This window comes from Gavialis gangeticus, unplaced genomic scaffold (assembly GCF_001723915.1).
Source record: "Gavialis gangeticus isolate Ggan-Ray unplaced genomic scaffold, GavGan_comp1, whole genome shotgun sequence".
Taxonomy (NCBI): Eukaryota; Metazoa; Chordata; order Crocodylia; family Gavialidae; genus Gavialis; species Gavialis gangeticus.
In genome coordinates, this window is record NW_017729022.1 from 157,561,360 (window position 1) to 157,567,233 (window position 5,874).

The 5,874-nt window shown below is 40.5% G+C and overlaps 1 protein-coding gene across 1 annotated transcript in view; it reads right to left on the reverse strand.

The window, feature by feature from the left end:
- EML4 (echinoderm microtubule associated protein like 4) overlaps positions 1 to 5,874 on the reverse strand; it is a 289,436-nt gene that overhangs the window by 222,279 nt on the left and 61,283 nt on the right. The window lies entirely within an intron of this gene.

Sequence of the window (5,874 nt, forward strand, 5' to 3'; positions counted from 1 at the left end):
CTGGACTAATTAGGAACACTTAGAAGAGCATGAAGTACTTCAACATCATCTAAACAACAAATTCTTGTAAGCAACCAAACCCTACTGACATGTTGGGCCCCAAGAGATAACAACATCTCTGGAAGACATGGCTGGGTATAGTGGTGGCATTTTTTCCTGAAAGCCAGATCTAAAGAAACAACCACGGAGCTGACATCAAGAATTGTCAAGTGCCAATTAGCTGATTATAGATTAAATGCAATGATGAGAAAGAATAAGTAAAAACTTAATGTACGCAAGGTCACAAAGAGCCAAAACAGTATTTCCATGTGCAGAGAAAAATTTATTAGGATAACTGTCCACCAAAATATTTCTTTAAGCCTAAACCAGTCTATACAGGACTTTGAAAAATCATAGTCAAAGAGATACATATGGAGGTAACAAGGAGGTAACAAGCTTGAAGCAAAAATTGCAAAATTATACCACAAAAAACTCCTTTCTTCTTTGGTCTCACTTGCTCTCAAAAAAGTGTTTCCTGAATTTTACTCCAACAAAAACTGATGCACTGTATACTCTGAGTATCGTACTAAAGTCAATGGAACTATTCAAAATGTGTAGAGTTTACAGGATCAGAGCCAGAGCTGGTTTGTAAATGACAGATCTCCCAAAATATGCCACAGGGGAAAAAGTAGTAGAATGACAGCTTTAAAAAGGGCACTCACAGAGACAACTAGGTTCTTCAGCTATACTCTCCTGGATTTTTTTCTGAGTCTTTCAGAAGGGTATGCTATAAAAAGGATAGGATGATTATGAGGAAATACTTGTTATTGGTCTCAATTCTCTATATTACTAAATTTTGTTTTCTTTTCATACTTTTCCTGGCTGCTTTCCTAGTGGCATTTCTGAAATAGCACTGCACAGTAGATTCTGTACCTCTCAAACTATTTTACTTTGTTGAAGCTGTTCCAAAAATGATATAAAACATAATGCTTCTTGAGACACAACAGGCCTATTTTTCTCTTAACTCACACATGCTTTTAAACTTCTGTTAAAGTAGATATGATATACAAAAAATGTTCTCAAGAGTCACATTTGTTTTATTCAAGTTCACACTAATTCTAAAAAACACATATCATCATGGTGTGCTGTCCTCTCTGTACATAGACGGCATTTGTAATCACTAACATTAAAAACAAACAAACAAACAAACTTAGCTACACTGTAGAGAGATTAGTTACATATATATCCAACCACATAAAATAATTTCTTGGTTCATATCCTGCTTAAAAATCATTGAAGACTTTGTAAATTTATCTCAAAGCAAAAACATCTTTAAAGCCCAAGTAGTAATGTGCAGTATAGCATACGATTTTTATGAATAAACAATGACCCCCATTTTTGTAAACTAGGAATGCAATAATACCAGTATAGTATTCAAGAATGAGTTTTCCAGGAATTCTGATTTTGCAATTGTCTGGAGAAGGCAGGTTCTATACAATATATCTTCACTAGCACAGCAGAAAGGGGAAAAATACTTCAAAGAACACAGCGTTTCTTTAAACTCAGATTTTTCAGCACCTTCACAGTACAGAATAAAAAAGGCAATTATAGAAAAAAAGAAATGAACTAGGTGCAGGGGAATGATTCAGACTCCTGACAATGCTGAACACATTATTACAACCGTCAGTTAAGGAAAGAGCATTCTGTCCCACAACTCAGCTCTTCCTTAAGGCTAAGAAAATACACAGCCAATCTTTATCCTGCCAAACATTCCCTTCCATCATTTCCGAAGATACAGGGCTCTGGTAGATGTTACATTTGTTGTGCTTTACATATGGGCTTAAGCAGGACACAATGCAAATGGCCACACACACTGTTTACCTGGCTAAAAGACTGGCCAGATAAAAAAAAAAAGGTGGATCCTGGACAAAGCTGCTGTTTAAACCAACAGCCATTAAAAAAAAACAACCAAAAAACGAAAAAGAAAAACAAAAAACACACAAAAAATTAAACTTTTCTGCCACAAAGTTAACGTGTGTGCAGGTCTGGGAGACGCCCTCAGTATCCCATGTGTCAGGGAGCACTGCAGGAACCAATGTCTGGGCAGTTACCTGCCAGGCAACAAGGAGGACACGGCTACAGCAGAGGCAGGGGCCACCTGAACAGCAAGGGGGTTGAGGCTACAGTAGTGGCAAAGGCCAAACAGATGGTAGAGACCACCCCACTGACCCATGCCACAGATTTGCAGACAGCCCTATTCCCACTACTGCCCAACAGCATGGGGGATAGGGCTACAGTGGTGGTAGGGCCAACTAGCCCTTGCCACCACAGGGGACTTGCTGACAGGGAGCTGGGCAGCAAGGGACACAAGACTGCCTGCAAGCCAGGAAAATTAAAGCACTGACAACTTCAAACTGTAATGATGCTGGTGCTTTAACCGTTTCTGCTGCTTGGGACAAAGGTTGATTGGACAGGGAAGCAGACTCAAACAGCTGTAGCCATGGAGGAAACAGTTGATCACGTAAGCCTGTCCTCTCACTGACAGGCTCCTGTGGGGGGCAAGGGTGCTCCGGAGCAGTCCCCTATTGCCTCCTGGCTGGAAAGCATGCCTTCGTGGAAACTTTGTCATGTTTGAGCCAGGGAGCTGTGCACTAGGGGTGTGCAAAGTGGGCAGTATTCGATTCAGATTCAGCCTGATTCAGGGGACAGTGATTCCATCCGCTAATTCAGATCATTGTCCCAATTCTATTTGGCCAAATCTGAACACAGCTTTATATGTTTTTTCTATGTACCTTGAGGTCCTAGGCACGGCTCATGAACGCTGCAATGGTGGGGTGGATAGAGCATCCCATGGGAGTGCAGAGGGGTTTCCCATGCGGTCAGCAGAGGAGCCAGAAGTGGACCAGAAGTACTTCCAGTCCACTTTTGAGTCTGGCGTCAAGCATGTGAGGGATCCCCCCCCGGCTCGGCAATCAGCTGCGGGGGAACCCCAGGTGCCCCCCCAGACCCAGGAGGCACCATTCGCCAAGCCACTGGGCGGGGGGACGGTCTGCCGCCGAGTGCGTGGGGGACCTCCTGTGCACCCGTGGGATGCTCCATCTGTCCCACCATCTCAGTGTTCATGAGCCACACCTGGTACCTTGAGGTATGTAGAAAAAACATATAAAGCTGTGTCTATGGCCAAATCGTCAAATCTCTCTGAATTGAATCGGAGGCTTCCAAATCAATTCAGAGAGATTAATGGATCTTGTGATTCAATTCAGATTTGGAGATTCAGTCACCAAGTTGGGCCGAATCTCATCCAAACTGAATCAGCAACCAAACGTTTGCAGAGCCCTATTGTGCACAGGTGGCCATGCATGTTGGGTTATGTGTCTGTAGCACAACATACCTGCAACCTGTCAATAATAATACCTGTTACACCCAATTACTTAAGAAATATGAAGCAATAGCATCTAATTCCTTTCAATAACTTCTACTCCCCACCCCCAAGAAAAAAAAGAAAGTCATGTCATTCAGGGAAACACAACACCTGAGCTATCTCTACACAAAAGAAAATTAATTGGGACGTTAAAATGTCTAGCTATGTAGCAAAGCTCAGCTGTCCCCCCTCCCACTATACACATATATAAACATACTACATAAATAGTAGATTGTACCTTCCATACACCATAGATTACATCTATCAATCTAGTAGATACAATTTAAATGTATGGCTGCAAAACAATATCCATTATAACCTTAATCATTAGCTACTAACTTATTGGAAAAATATTGATCTTTCCATGCAAAATTGTTCATACTTGTTCTCTGTTTATTTCCTCCTCACCACACACCATTTCATAGTTAGTTAGTACGGTCGGAAGGGACCTGAGCAGATCATCAAGTCCGACCCCCTGCCATGGCAGGAAAGAGTACTGGGGTCAAACATCCTTTAAAATTTTGAGCAAAGTCCTTTAAAATTTAAGAAAACAAAGCATCTTGGGATGTCCCCATAAGTTGACCTGATTATAAAGGTACTGCCTTAGTTGAAAAGAAGGGGGTAGGGAGGATAAATATTTAAACTTGATATTTCCTAGGTACTGTGTCATTGTGGGGAATTATCTACTTCAGAATTTTAAGAACAACTTAAGAAACAAAAGTAAAAAGCATGTTCCATCACAGAAGCAAGCACTGCATCTGCTGCAATAGTAATGCTAAATGCTACAGAAACACCTGCATGGCTTTTATTAAAAATAGTGAATTTCTTGGTAAGCAAATTGGGAAATCCAAGAACCGGTAAAACTACTCATACCCTTCTTCCTACCAAAATGACCCTGGTTTGGGGACCTGGAGGTGTCAATCTCTTTTTCCATTCCAGAAACATGCCAAGCACTAGGAATACTTTGTAAATTCCACCATTACTCTGACAGGACCAAACACTACATTCAATAAATTAAAGACAGACAGAGAGACTTCCTCCTTTCCCCACATTTACTTAATAAGACAGGGGATAAGCTTTTGGCTCACATGAAGATAGTAAGTCTCTAAAACAGACCTGACAAAGAACATCTTGCATTCAAAAGACTGTTTAACTTTATCCCAACTTCACAGATGGTCTATTAAAACATATTGCCTCTAAAATTTTAACATAGTCTCCTTTCTATGCTAGACCGGTCTTCCTAATTAGAAAGACCCCAGGCAAACTGTGTACTCAGCTACAGTGTCTGTAAAGCGTGGCTGTTCTGTTATCCCGGTAAAGCACTATATAAATTCAAAGAACTATAATTAGCTCTGTTTTACAAATGGATAAACTAAGGCAATGAGATTGAAATCATGCCCCACTAAAATCATAAGAAAGTCGTGGAAGACTCAACATGGCAAAGAAAAAAAATTAAGTCTTACCAATTGGTTGGACCTCTTTGATGATGTCAACAAGTATGTGGATGAGGAGAATCCAGTTGAAAATCCAGTGGATTCTCAAAATGCTTTTGAAAAAGTCCATACACTTCTGTCTTCTGTCACCAGGCAGACTGGGAAGCCTGAAGAACAGGCTGAGATGTATGCACATGGGCCCACTGGCTTAGCAGCAGCTCAGCATACAAACATTTGTTCTGGGGTCTCCACATAAGTTTTCCTACTAGGCAAATAAGCACAGGAGATTCTCCCAGATCATCTGAATATGCATGTGCAGAGTAAGGCTAAATAGTCATTTTTTAGAATGGAAGAAAGTAAACATTAGCGTAACCCCAAGCATTCATGCTATTCAATATACTCACAATGATGTAGAAAAAGAATTAAATGGAGAAGTGACCAACTCTGCAGAAGAGTTACAGAAAGGTCTTGCAAAATTGTGTAGATAGGCAGCAAAGTAGATACTGAAACTTAATGCTGATAAATTCAAATGCACGAGGGGAGGAAGAAATCTTATCTGTTCATACACAATGCCATTACCACTCCAGAAAGAGATCTTGGAGCCACTGTTGACAACTCTCTGAAAACATCAGCTTGGCATGCAGCAGTGGTTATAAAGACAAAGTAAATGTTAGGAATTAATCGGGGAAGAAACTAAAAACAGAACAGGTCATGGTTAGGTCATTATATAAATCCATGGCATGTCCACACTTTAATATGGTATGATGTTTTGGTAATCCTATTTCAAAAAGCATATAGTAGAACTAGAAAAAATTACAGAGAACAACAAAAATAAGAGGTATACAACAGCTTCCATATGAGAAGTCTGTAAAGACCAGAATTCTTCAGCTTGAAGGAGACAACTGGGGAAGGGGAGGGTGTGTGCTACAGGTCTATAGAATCATGAAAGATGTGGAAAAAATGAACCAAGAACTATTATTTACTACGTCTCAGTGGAAGAACTAGGGAAAGCCCAAGTATCAGTGGGCACATCTACATGTT